Below are 15,027 nucleotides of genomic sequence, written 5' to 3'. Positions count from 1 at the left end.
GTCATTAATTATTCCAAGTCTGGTCCGGGGACTTCTGTAACATGAAGGCTGTTATGAAGATAACAAAGAAAACAAGGGTGAGCAACGAATTTGATTTGAACACAGTGCTATGATGGGCAGATAAAAATATGGCTCTGAAATTGAAGAGAGGTATTATAGTTTGGAGGGTACAATATAGAAATGATAAATATATAATAAAACAATAGCCGAAACTTTAGAATAAAGGAAGACGCTCTGAAAGACACATGCTACTTTAACAGTGTCACAGAAAAGTACAGCAAATACTGAAACCGCCTCAAATAATGTAGCGTGTTGCCTTTTTCATCTTTGATTTAGTTAGAACTAGCAGCATTACGATGTGGAATTGTGTGAAATGTGCCCTCTATATTACAGGGTGTGTCTCGAAGGCTTCTAACACTATATGAAATTAAAATTAAGCCTTCATGCAACCCTTTTCTCATGTTATTTCGTCCTTCCTGAGTCCTAGAAGGGAAAGTTTTCTCTGTGTTACAATCTCCATGTATAGGTTGATTTGCATTTTCTTATCAACTACAAGAGCTGAAAATCCAAATTAGCCTATGTTTATTCAAATCCAAATGATATATGTGTCTGGTACAGCAAATAAATCAATATATCAGAATGAATTATTTGCATTTTAAAAGACTTTAGATGAAATATGTAAGTATGTAGGGTAGGATAGATTATGGAGAGCCTTAAAAGCGAATCCAAGAGTGTTGGACTCTCACAAGCCTTTGGACTGTATATCAGGTGCCCCATTCTGGAAAAAAAAATCTGGCGATGAGGATCTATCTCATTGTGTAGAGGAGGAAAAAATTTAGAGAACCATTCTGAAGTAGTTGTGCACACTGGCAGATATTTGGGAGACTGTCGTAGTAATCTCTAAATTAGGATTATACAAATAGATATTGAAATTAAGCAAATGTTAAGAAAATTTGAAAAAAAAAGCATTAGAATAGCTAAGTGAAAAACTTTCTACAGCAAATTAAAAGAGATAAATAGGTCAAGCATAACTTGAAGGTTTTAATGCTGGCTAACTAGAAAGAAAAAAAAAAGTAAAATTTGCCTTTCACTAAGTCTAGAACTGGTTTGTTGAGAAGCAGATTTTGTCAGAAATAGAAATTGAGTTCAGGCTTGCAGATGTATTTTGAGTTGATAAGCCGATAGGGATGAATCACAGTGGCAAAGTTCAATCAGCTATTGGAGATGCATAAATCTATTTGTTTTTCAGGAAGAAATAAATGGATTTGTTCAAAACCCTTGTTAAAGAGGACTAATGAGGATGTGTGCAATTTCTCCAATATTCCCACTTAGTATTAAGATTAAAGGAGAGGGAGAGGGAAAGCGAGAGATCTCACTTTTAGTACTTCAAGAAATTTGTTGTTTCAAATATTTTATTTTTACCCCTAAGTAAAATCCATGAGAAATTTTTTTTGTTATAAGAGACCAGAGCAGAGCAGTTCTGATTGATGTGGGAAAAGAGGACCCTTGAAACCCCTTTCTGCACAGTGTCCTTTTGCAACCTATCACTTGTTACTGCAAGGTAGCTTCTGAGGCTTTGCTGTGGAATCTAAGTCTTCCCAGAACCACTGAGGTAAGCCTAGTTTTATACAAAAGATATCAAAGACCAGGGACATGAAGTCACTTCCAGTCATCTCAGTGGAGCTATAACAAAATCCAGGGGATATCCAACACTTTCTGACTCCAGTGCCATCACTTCCTATTCCCCAGGATGCACTGAGTTCTGCAAAACTATAATTTTCTGTGCCAGGTGTGTGCTGTACAAAGAACACGATACCTTCTACTCACAAAACACTGTTTGGACCACTGTAAGCCAGTTTTGTTCCAAGAACCATCTCCTTGCCAAGATTTCAATCAATGCCACGTGTTGCCTAAAATAGTAATAATAGCTTAAGCCTTACTGGTAGGGTTGCTTCTCTGGATAGAATTTCATTTGTGTTAAATGACTAATGAAGGTTATCTGGAAAGACTGTCTGGGTGACTATTAGATAGATGTTTCCCCATGCAGTGGTGGAGCCAAAACAGCAGCATGGAGTAATGGAAAGTACACTGAACTAGAAGCTGCAAGACCTGGATCCAATCCCAGCTCTCCCTTTACCATATAAAGAACTTAAAAATAATTAGCTCTCATGTTCTATATGGAGATCTACACATGTGGAAGGGAGTATTAAATTATCACCCAACAAATGTTTCACACAACACATTTTGAACTTGATATCGAACCTTACATCTTTGTTAACAGAGTAATATGAAACTACAGTCTAGTATCAGGCCCAGGAGCAACCTTGGAGATCATGTGACATAATCTTTTCATTTAAAATACTTAAACAGGGATTGTCTATGAAAGTGACTGGCCCTACGTAAAGTTGTGATTTAGTAAATGACTCAGAGCTAACATTCAGCTCTTCTTTCTTCCTTCTTCTTCTTTCTCCTCCTCCTCCTCCTCCTCCTCCTCCTCCTCTTCTTTTTTGAGACAGAGTCTCACTCTGTCACCCAGGCTGGAATGCAGTGGTGCCATCTCAGCTCACTGCAATCTCTGCCTCCCAGGTTCAAGCAATTCTCCTGCCTCAGCCTCCTGAGTAGTGGGGATTACAAGCACGTGCCACCACGACCAGCTAATTTTTGTATTTTTAGTGGAGACGGGGTTTCACCATGTTAGCCAGGATGGTCTAGATCTCTTGACCTTGTGATCCACCCTCCTTGACCTCCCAAAGTGCTGGGATTATAGGCGTGAGCCACCGCGCCTAGTCTCTCTCTCTCTCTCTCTTTTTTTTTTTTCTAGAGTCAGAGTCTTGCTATGTTGCCTAGGCTGCAGTGCAGTGGCACAATCCTGGCTCATTGTAGCCTCTAAACCCTGGGCTTAAGTGATCCTCCTTCCTCAGCCTTTGGAGTCCCTGGATAACAGCACTTATTTGACTTTCTATTCTAATGGTTAAACCCTAAATGAAAAGCCAATATTTGTGCCAATGCTTTTTAGTTCATTTGTTTAGCTTGTCTTGAAGACTCACAATGGGTAAAATTCTGAGATTTGTGTTATGAATAAGACAATGATCAAAATTTACATATTATTATTTTATGCAAGGCATCAGAAGTCAACACAGTCTAACTTTAAGAAGTGCGGATTTTGAAATAATATTGAGTATCTCATTAAGTCCAAACAGTTGAATGGCTAAGACTTGGAAAAAGTGGAGAGCAGGGAAGTTTAGGAGACTTAGAGGAAAAGAGAACAATTTTCTCTTTCTGATACTACAATCAATATGGATCATCTGTCTCTCTTTTTGAGATCACAACTTTCCAGAAGAGAGAATCTGACTGTTCCAATCAAGTCAGCTTTTCACTCTAGGATAAAACTGCTATGGCCAGAGGTACGCTAACAGATAGTACAGATATGGCAGTTGGCTCTGATACCCAGGAGTTCCCAGAGATTAAAAATCATTATGTCCTAGACCACCCTTCCATAAAGAGGTATAATTCAATAAAACACAGCACCTGCCTTTAATGGGTATGCTGTCTAATTGGGTTGCGGAGTATATAAAAGGAACTGTAGCAAAAACCAGGGATTCATATGAAACCAGAGAATCAGAGGAAAATGGCTAAGTTGGCTCAAAGGGTAGAAGAAGCTTTTTGACAAGGAAATCAGGATTTTCGTACACTGTTGTTTGCTCAAATTTTCCCATTACTTTGAATGCCTGAAATTTAGGTAAAAGGTGTTTTCAACTGTTCTCCAATTTTACAAAAAAAAAAAAAAAAAAAAAAAAAAAGGGAAATTATTCTGCATATGTAACATATGAGAAAACAGGCATAATGAAACAATCCCAATTTGCAAAATCCATGTTTCTAAACCTATTTTGAATGGAAAACTTCTTATCTAACCCTCTAGAGCAATGCAAGAAAAAAAAAAGTGTGTCACATGAGTAAGACTGTAAAGCAATGGGAAGAACTTACCCTATTTAGCAGAAAATGGGGTTGTGACACAAATGCAGTAGGTGGTGGACCCAAAGCACTCCTGAAGCACACTCTGGATATCACACTTGGTGAACCAGGAGGACCTGTGAGTAGTCGGTATTAGAGATGTGGCTTCAGACTCCGACTTAAAATAAGGTGAATGGTTCAAGAATAAGGGATATGCCACTCGTGATCAAATAGCTAAAATTAAGTGGAGCTCCCAGTCTGGACATAAAGCATGTCCTTCCATTCTGATTCATAAAATGAAAGTTCTGGAAGAACTAGGATCATTACAATATCTTACTATCACTGTGGTTTCACTTCCATGTTTAATCCAACCCTCACATTGTGAAGAACTTGCTTCTCTTCTCAAAGCCTTCCATTGTGTTGACAGTGCTAATTAAATAGTCTAAATTGCTTAGACAATTTTAAGAATTCCAGTAACTTGGTTTCTAAATATTTTTTGGTCTCCTTCCCACTACATTTCTCTGTGAATACTATATTTTTGCCACATTTTGCATTTTTACACTTTTATGTTGCTCATGTTGATCTCATGGATGGAAATATTATTCTATCATGTTTTAGAATAATCATTTGAATGTTTCATCAAGAAGCTATTTCCTTGATTCATTGCAATCTATGTGTGCCAATTGCTTTCTTAATTTTGGACTTTTCTGTATTTTATTTATTTTATTTCTTGACCTTCAATGAACTTTATTCTCCCTGAGTAGGGACTGGGTATACTGCAGTGAAAAGAGAAAGACACTTAGAATGCACCACAGATTTGCTATTACCTGGAGGGATAACCTTGGGAAAGGCAATTTCTCTGAGCTTTCTTCTACTTTTGTAAAATGGGATAATAATATCAGCCTCTCAGAGATATATGCAAATTGCACATACAATTGTGTATGGTTTTAAATAAACTGGCATGTAATTGTAACCACTGGAAGTATTTTTTAAGTTCTTATTTCTAGCTTGTCCAGGCCTCATTTGGTTGAAGACGAGAAGAAACATATCAACTAACTTAAAAAAATCGGTGCCTTCCAGAATCCTAGAGAGTTTAAGTAATAAAACTGTTAAAAGGGAAAAGATACAAATAAGCGTCGAATGCAATATGGCAATTGATGTAAATTCCACCAGGAATATCTTCACCTCTCATTTCTGATTCTTGGTGCATTTTAGGATAATGCTCTCTACATAACAGAAAATATGGACACAGATATCCAGACTATCTTACAGTTTCAGTCACAGAAGAAAGACTCAATCTCTGAGTTAAAGACAACCTTGAGAAGAACTTTGTCCTGACATGGGTCAAGGGCCCGCTCTTGACTACTAATAACTTTGGCCAGTGGAGCAGAAAAAGCAGAACATGGTGCCCTCTTCTCTTGTTCTGTAGAATAGAGACACATTCTACTAGAATAGATTTCTTAGAAAATAACACTATAGATGTCCATCAAAATATCCATAGACTCACAGGGTCTCTTACATAAAAACCTAATAAAAACTAGAAGTAAGCATAGCAAGGCAGATGAGGTATTTAATCTTCTGTGGGGATTGTTTTTTAGAAAAGAAATTTTCATAAAAAACAGAAGCCTTTGGACTTTCATAACTATGAACATTGTTGTAGAGACTGTAGTCATACTCATCATCAGGAACTCTCCCTGAGAAGAGATTATTTAAGTGTTTAATTGCACCCAGAGTACTTCTGCCCGAACCATCTCTCTACATGAGGCATTCTGTAGAGTGCTTTGGCTACTCAAATTCCCGGGCTAGGCTGGCCAACATGAAGACTGTATTTGATACAGCTTTTTCTCCAATATGTAGTCAATGTGATTTGAGTTAAATTGCCAACATTATTCTCTCATCCATATTTATACTTGCTATAGGCCCCCACCATTGATTCTTCCTTAATTGTACAATTGAAGCATAGTTCTGATGGGAGTAACTAAATCATGGTGGTGTAATAAATAAATATAAATTTGGGTTCTAGCTCTAGCTTTTTAACTGACCAGTTATGTGGTTGAGGCTTTTTTTAAAAAAATCTCTCAAAAATTAAGGGTCCAATTTATAGAATATTTTGGATGAATCTAAAGCCAATTCTCGTTCATCATTGAAGGATTCTATGGTCTCTTGGTGTCCCTGTTTGGTTTCTGGACTTTATAGTCTTGCAGGGAAAAGTTATGTGTATACATATTTAAAACATTCTCTATATTCCTAAAGCTGTGAGGCTGGAAATACAGATAACTAAGAGCAGTTTTAATTATAGATAGCCTCTCCATTTTTCTTTTCTACCTCTCCTTAACATCTGGCTTCATTCAGTGGCTTGAGAGAAGCAGCTAGATTAAAATAAAAACAAAACCAAAACCAAAAACACAACCTACCTCTACCGAGTGCAATCAATGGACATGAGCTATCCCTGGAGCTGAACACCTGCTTCATTTCTTTTCATCTGTATTTTCTCCATCTGTTCTAATTATATCCCTTTCTTGGGAGTAAGAGAACTGCTACTGTCTGGTGCCATGTAAGGGTGAGAAAGGTTAATTAACACTGAAGACAGATCCCAATTGCCCCTGCATCACACCCCTGTCCATATGCATTAGACCGTGAAGGGGTGCCCACCTTTCCCATGACCTGGTGCTGCTCATGAATTTGTGTCTGCTCCTCTTAGTCTCTTACATGACTCCCTTCTTTCTGAGCTATCTCCAGAGCATTGAATCCAAAGGCACTCATCCATGCTAATGTGGCAAAATGCCTTAGTCATACGGAGAGGGTATGTCCTAGCATGGAAAAAAGCATATAGATCTGCCTTCTGCAGCACTCTTAGATCCAACCAGCAGTAAGAGCTGTGACCCAAGTGAGTTAAGAGTTAAGTTCATTTTACTCACACAGTGGCTTGAAGAGTTAGGCAATGCTATGATCACTTTGCAGAATGAGGGTAAGAGACCTGAGATAAAGTAGTTTACCAATCGTCACACAAGTAGCAAGACAAACATATACACACACATACGTGTAAATGTATACATATACATATGTATATGTATGCATATATATGTTTACACGTATGTGTGTGTATATGTTTATCTTGCTACTTGCACAGCAATATCACACATACACATATATATGTGCGTATACAAACATATATACACACACATATGTATACACATATATATGTGTTTACACATATGTGTGTGTATATATGTTTGTCTTGCTACTTGCATAGCAATCTCTCACACACACACACACGTATTTGTTTAATGCTAAGATGCCTCGACTCTAAATTTGAAAGCAGGGACTTTACTATAATTCACCACTGAATTCATAGCACCTTGCAGGTGCATGATTAACAATTATTCAGTAAATGACTTCAATAAAGATAAACTATTATCTGTGTTTATTGATATGAAATCATATTTACAGAGTACAAACACTGCATTGTAAGGTAAAGTGAACATTACTGGAAGAGTAGAAGGCATTGCTAAAGGATTTTAAAGTAGATTTAAGAAGGTAGCACAAATGCAAAATTTAATGTTCAATTATTCTTTCATTTATTTCTCAAATATATATTAAATATCTACTCTACGTGAGGAAATGTACTTGTTGCTTGATCTGAAATAATAAATAAACTCATGTTTTTAAATCCACAAATGTTGCCTGCAGACATATACAACTAGAGGATAGTATGCTATCAACAGACAAAAGATGAAGAAAAAGATGTAAGTAGAGCTACAGAAATAGAGAATAGGTAGGTACCTTTGAATCCATTGCCTTTCTAAGTCAAAAAAGGCATCCCGGAGAAAGAGGTGTCTAAGGACACATAGATGTCACTGAGGCAATGAAAGTTAGGAGTACCAATCATTTCAGTAAGAAAAAACAGCATGTGCCCAGAAATGAAAAATAATAAAATATAATAATAATATAAATTATTTAGCATGGCTAGCAGGTAGAGTTTGACGTGAGAAATCCTAAGAGATAAAGACAGACAGATAAGTATTGACCCTTCCAGATTTGCTATTCAAATGTGGTCCTAGAACAAGCAGCATCAGCATCACCTTCAAGGTCAGCAGGTGAGAAACTTAAGACACATAATTTAAGGAGGCACTCCCTCTCAGGTTCATGCAACTATAGGATTGGCACTAGTACTGCCCTGACAGTGAGTATCTCTTTAAATTTTTCACCTGGGAATGTCTCACTTAGCTCATCCTAGTCCTGGGCCTGCCCCCCAAGTCCAGTGAATCAGAAGCTATATTTTAACAAGATGCCCAAGTGATGTGCATGCACATTAAATTTGACAGGAACTGCTCCCAAGAGTTTGTAAACCATGCTTGAGTTTACAGATTTTCCTGGGAACAATGGCTATTATGTTCCAGGATTTAAGCAGGTGGAGGTTCCTGTTTCATTTATAAAGGTTTGTCTGTGGCAGTGTGGATAGCATGCTAAAGCAGGCCATGTCAGGAGTTAGAGAAGCCGATTAGGAGGCTGTAATACTGATCCAGGACTGGAAGAGAAGTCAATTTGAGGGGTGTCTGACCACATTTAGTGAGTGGTTAAAGTGTGGAGTAACAATGAAGGAAAAATCTAGAACACCCAGTTCATGGCTATAGTAACCAGGTGGTTGGGAGTACCACTCACCGAGGTAGGGAAAAAGAAAAGAACACAGATAAGGAGAGAAAGCAATGAGTTAACGTCTGGAAATGTTAAATTTGATAAATTTTAGATTATCCAGCATGATGTATGGGTGTCCAGCTCATGAAGAGAGATGAGACACAAGTATGGATCTCAAACCTGTCATCCCTAAATGGCAATTAAGGAGTTGAAGGAGAGAAAATGGTTAGAGAGAATCTAGAGAATAAGAGGGGTTAAAAAATGTTTTAAAATGTGAAATACAAACCATTAGGTAATAACTAAATAATTATTTTCTTTTTGCAAACACTTTTCACACCCAATATATCATTTGAATACATAAACTTTTGGGGGAATAGCCAAGGCATTATTATTATTCTTATTTCACAGATTCTAGGGCTTGTTAGTTTTAGGTTGTTTTGGCTAGCAAATTATCCAGTTGAATGCACCTAGAGCAGTTTCAATTGTATTGCAAGGCATTCAGTTAAAAGAGAAACCGAGTAGAATGTACTGTAGGTTTAATAGGAATAGACAGAAATTATATAGACCAGAGTGGTCAGAAAAACATTCATGGAAAAAGTGCCCATTATTTCCCCAAGTGATATGGGTCTCTTGGGATCTCAAAAGCTAGATATGTATACATATATATTTGTATTTACACAAAATATTGGTATTTACACAAAATATCAACATCTAGCTTTTGAGTTGATATTTATGGTTTCATATTTTAACAATTAGTACTATTAGTAAACATTTGAGAGTCCCAGATAATTATTGATAAAGAAAAACAAGTGCTTCACTGTCTACTCAGTATAATTGACAATTTAAAATGACCCAGGCAGATATTAAGAACTGGTTGCTTTTAAATCTTAAATGACAGTATCTTGACAGAAACATTCCTTAATCATCCTATCACTTCAGGCCAGACTAATTATGATGGCACAAACATGTACGTTGATGGAGAATTGTCGCTAATAATTCTACCTGTGTTAGGCACTTTCTGGGACATGAAAAAAGATGTAATAACTGATTTACTACGTGAGCCATGATTAAGAGAAATCTTTTGACTCTATTAATCTCACTTCCAATTCTTAACCTTGGGTGACTCAGAATCAGCTATAACAATATTCTCTGTTCTTAAAAACAGTTTCCATTTTAGTCACAGAGAATTTACAAGCCACATCCTCATCCTTTCCAAGTGACCTAAGGTTCTGAGAAGCTTAATAATCACTATTAACAATTATATGATTTGTTGTAATTTTTAAAGTACTCTAACCTGTAATATTTTATTTGAGAATCACTAAAGTCTTCCATGGAGGGCAAGATGGTAGAAAATAAAGTTTATAGAGGTTGATCCTTGCTCAGGTTAAAACATTAATTAATAGCAATAGTTTTAATATAAATAATTTATTATGAGCTTACTATATGCTAGGAATTGAGCCAAATGCTCTACAATCATTATTTTACTTAATTCTCACAATGAGCTAAGTATTATTATCCTGATTTTACAGATAATAAACTGAAACCTTGAACAAGTCAAGAAAGTTGTGCAAAGTTACAGAGAATATATAATGGAACTGGGTAACGATGCTGGTTCCAGCCTACCATGATACCCTCCTCTCATGAGTAATTGAGTCTTCATTTGTCAAGTGCCCATTACAGCAAGGTTACCATTGGAGACACTGAAAATTTATAGATAATTTTATAAATAATAGATAGAATATTAGAATATCAAAAATTAAATAACTCAGATTAAAAGATTATTTAAAATTAATACAAAATACCATTATGGCTTCCCTTTCCAAGACATATAGTTCAATGGGGATTTATAAAGACAAAATTCCAAAACGATAAAGTAATTATTGTAGTAGAGATAGGAATCTAGGGGAATCTGGGACTCAGAGACTCCATTGCAGAAAAGGGGGACAATCAAGGTAAGTCTTGCCAAGGGTAGATAGGACTTTTTTCAGTCCACAGAGTGAGGAACCAATTCCAGGCAGAGAGGTTAACATATGAAAAATATAAATTGTTCTTATAAAAGAATAATTCAGAGAAAAATAAAGAAACAATTTTGGATAGTTGCACCATGGTCGTAAGAGCAAAACGGAATGTTGATAGAGGAAATAAGTGAAAATGGATTATTGCACTTTCTTTAGTTAAGGAAATCATTAGATATACTAAGCCAGGAAATGAACATGGACGCCTGTTTCCTATAGAGCTAGTTGACTTCTCAGTGAGCAGGACTGGGTTCTAGAGAGGAGATGGCATGGAAAGTGGTCTGCTGTCCAAGAGAGGATGAGAAGGGCCTGACTTAAGGTCGTGGTAGTAGGCACAGAGTTGAGGTCACATGCTTTGAGTCTGGATGAATAGAAGTGCCTCAGTCTCAGCGTCAGTAATAGCAATATCTCAGCAGTGCCTTTTCACACTGAACTGCTTTTAAATAAAAAAACAAGCAAACCATTATTTTACAGATCTTTTTCCCATTGCATATGATGTTTCACCTGCCTAGCATGGCCTTCCCTCTGCTTGTTTATCCCAATACAACCTACTCATCCTTCAAGCTTCAGCTCAGATATTACCTCTTTTGTAATCTATCTTCCTTCAACTTGGATACCAACCAGCTAGCCTTCTTAGAGCAAGTCCCAATAAATCTAATTTCTTTATTACTGTGTTTCCAAATGTATTTTGTTTTTATTGATGTTTTTCTGGATATTTAAGCTTTTTTTATAGATCACCTAATTGGAATCACCTTCTCTTTCTGCCTAAGTCCTGTGACACTTCCTTTGTCAAAGGTGCTTATCATGGATTTAATAATTTCAAAGTTACTTGTTTCCATACCTTACCATGGCTGTCATACAAATACCTAGAGAAGAGGATAAATGTCTGATTTATTTTAAATTCACCACAAACTTAGCTCAATATCTGAAGCACAGATAAATATACAATGTTGATTGAAAAATAAACTGCTATTATTTATTTCCTGCCTGAGCTCAATACAGAACTTAATTCATGGTTAGAAACATCTGATATCCACTCCCATGACACTTCTTAACTCCAATTATAAGACTCGTCATTGAATATTGAAACTCACATCTAAACTCTGTTGACTCTATCATTATAACCACTGTACAGTTTACAATGTTTGAAACTCCACAAATATTTATCTAATTAAGGAATGGACAAATAATTCATTAATAATGTTATCTCACTGTATATGACACATTTTGACTTCCAGATCTTTTCTTTATCTTCTACACAAGAAGATGTTTGTATCTTTGCATTATCTGCTCAGCAACTTTGGGTCTTGAGTGCACATTTAAAAAAATGCAAAGAAACCCGTGAGAGCTCTATCCAGTCAAAATGGACACTACAACATCCATTTTGGCCTCTTTCTGAGCTATATTGTGAACTCTGAAAACACAATTTCCAAAGTTGGCATTTCCATGTTAATGGACTCATCTCACAGGAGAATTGGGTCACACAGGCTAACAGGTTCCACACATAGGTCTGAAAGGGTGAGAGTCCTGTGGCTTTTTACCATTTTCTTCCCAAATACATATACTGTGTTTAGAATGTCCAGTGAAATTCAATGGATATTGATTAGTAAAACTAAGAGAAAAGCTTTCTGCTATCAATTTTTGCTAACTTGAAAACACAGTGCACTATGGTCATATTAACTGGGTTAAAACATATATTGGAATCAAATTTACCTGTGAAAAAATGGGAAAATTACTTTGAGTGAGGAAGTTTTAATAACAACCTAAATGCAAATAAAATGCCTTATGTTTCTTCCTTATCCACGCCATCACATCAATCGCAAACTTCTGTTCTAATTCCACCATCTAAATAACTCTCACATGATACTTACTCCAACTGCTGCTATCCTGTTTCAGGGTCTCACCTTTTCCCCTACACTGTCAAAATGAGGTCCTCATTCATCTCCTATGGACAGTGTCTCCCATGACTTGGCATATGTTTCGCTAGTCTCCTTACAACCTGCAGAATGGCAATTCCACTATCTGTCTCCAATCAGTCTGTGCAACTGCTCAATATTTGATAATGCCTTCCTTCAAATGTAGCATCAAATCTTGCATGTATGTGTTGGGAAGACAAGTATCTCAGCAGCAACTCTCCACACCAAACTGCTTTCAAACAAACATACAATTATTTTACAGATCTTCTTGCCATTATATATAATGTTCCCCCTGCCTGGTATGGCCTTCCCTCTGCTTGCTTACCCTTACTCTACTCACCCTACAAGCCTCAGCTCAGATATCTCCTCTTTTGTAATGTTTTCCTGCATTACCTCACATAACAAGAGATGTAAATACAATTTCAGTTTTATGAACCAGTGATGGTAAAACATTGTGTGCATCTTTATATCCCCACTTAGGTGCTCAGGTATTGGAGTGGAAGAGACCCTGTCTTTTCGATTCTTTGTCCTCTGTGCTCAAATGCAAGCGTGAGCTCAGCACGGAGACTTTGTAACTATTTGCAGAATGATTCTATTCACATCCCTAGGCTAAGAATGACTTACGTGAAGAAATGATCCCAGTTAGATGTTCCTGTGCCAATCGTCTCCATCTCTAATACGACAAGCCCTGAACATCCATTATTCTATGATTCCGTGGTGGCTTCCATATTTCAGCTGATACAAAGTCAACCTTCATAGAGATGGCACCTCTGCTCTGAATTGAGCACCAAGAAGCCATAAAGAAGAATTAGTCAGCTTAGGAAGATAATTGATAGGTGTCAAGTGTCCCTTTGTATAAAAAGACTTTTGCTTCTAGACTGATTGCCTGAGGGCTCAAGAGACTCCTAGGAGACAGCCTGGATGCCTTTTTCTTACACCCTCTGAATATCTGAATTTTTCTCCAAAATTAAGGTACCAAGGACAAGCTTTGAGTGAAGTGATGGCCTCAGGGCTAGTGTATTTAATAAGAAATCTTCTTTTCAAGGGTTGTCTGCTGATACCTTGTGCTAAGCACGCTGGCCTTGAAGTGATGGGATTGTGGTGTACCCACTTAAATTTTAAAAATATAATTTAAAAAACTTACGATTTACAAAGACTTATTAGTTTTACAGATTTTTGACAACTTGATTTGCTCCCTCTTAATTAGTTAATGGTTAGTTCAGGCTGTGACAGCCTGCAGCAAGGCTTATAGCTTATACTTAAGGCTTATAGCCCCGAAACATAGGCTCTAAGCAGAGAGTGGCTGGGCAGAAACATAAACAGGGAGTAATGTGTGTTATCTAGAATGAAAGTCTCTTCCCTCCTCCCTCTATCAAACAAAAACCTGTAGAATGTATTTGTTTTTCCTACAGATTGGGAAACTGACACTCTAAAAATAAAGAATTAGAAGTGGCTTCCTCAAATTCATGAGCAGTGTTTATTGCAGAGTTAGAATGAGAATGCAGGTTTTTGATTCATAGTCCAGAGTCCATTTCACACAACACTATGCTGCCTCTTGCAAAAGTCATTTGTTAAAAAACAAGGGGATAAAATGCCAGTTTGAAGCTTAACAGGATAATGCGGGGGGTGGGGGGGGTGGGGGGGACGGGAAGGAAAGGCTGAAGGAGCAGCCAAACTTGTTGATTAGTATTGTTTAATGCAGCTACACACCCATGTATACCATCCCAGCCCACTCATCATCGTTTTCCTTTCATGCAGACCTCATAGCCAAAGAATCAATACATCATTAGCCTGCACGATGTTGTTTTCTGAGTATTAGGCAAACTCCTGGGAACATTATCTGAGTCATAATGACAGGGGTTGGGCTGTAATAAAAGTTTTGAATTATGCCACATTAAGAATTGTCCCCCCCGTGAAGCTAGCAAGCTGATCAAATATTCCCTTGTGTGGCTTCAGATACAACCATCAAATATTTAGCATGGATTTCGGCTAATGCGCTTCATTTATCCTCAAGATATTCTTCTAAAGCAAAGAGCTGGGATTACTACCCTTTAAGAGATGAGGAGAGAGATCCTTGGAGAGATTAGCTGAACAAGACATGCATCCTGGAATAGCGAAATCAATCCCTTAGATCCCTTTACTACAATAGCCACTCCCTGCTTCCTTTGGTTCCAAAAACTGGTAGGATTTTTAATAATTCTTTTCACAGACTATCTCCAGCTGCTCTATCCCCAGCCAGAGAGCTCATGACCACTAGCTGGCATTAAACCTCATCATTCTCTCCCCTCCACTACCAGTCCCGTGTTCGCCCCTTCCCAAGCCTCAGACGTTCCCTCTCACTCAGCCTCCCCTGGTCCTTACCTCCTTCCTCTCCTTCTCCCTGAATGACTCATTTTATTTACTGAGCTGAGAAGCTAATAGAAGGCAGCAGAATTTAAGCTACCCTGGGACTTGCTTTACAGGCTGACAAAATCATTCTTTTCTCTCTGTGTTAAATATTCATGGCTCTC

This window comes from Mandrillus leucophaeus, unplaced genomic scaffold, assembly GCF_000951045.1.
Source record: "Mandrillus leucophaeus isolate KB7577 unplaced genomic scaffold, Mleu.le_1.0 Scaffold1369, whole genome shotgun sequence".
Taxonomy (NCBI): domain Eukaryota; kingdom Metazoa; phylum Chordata; class Mammalia; order Primates; family Cercopithecidae; genus Mandrillus; species Mandrillus leucophaeus.
The sequence above is the reverse complement of the archived record's forward strand: the minus strand, read 5'-3'. Positions refer to the sequence as shown.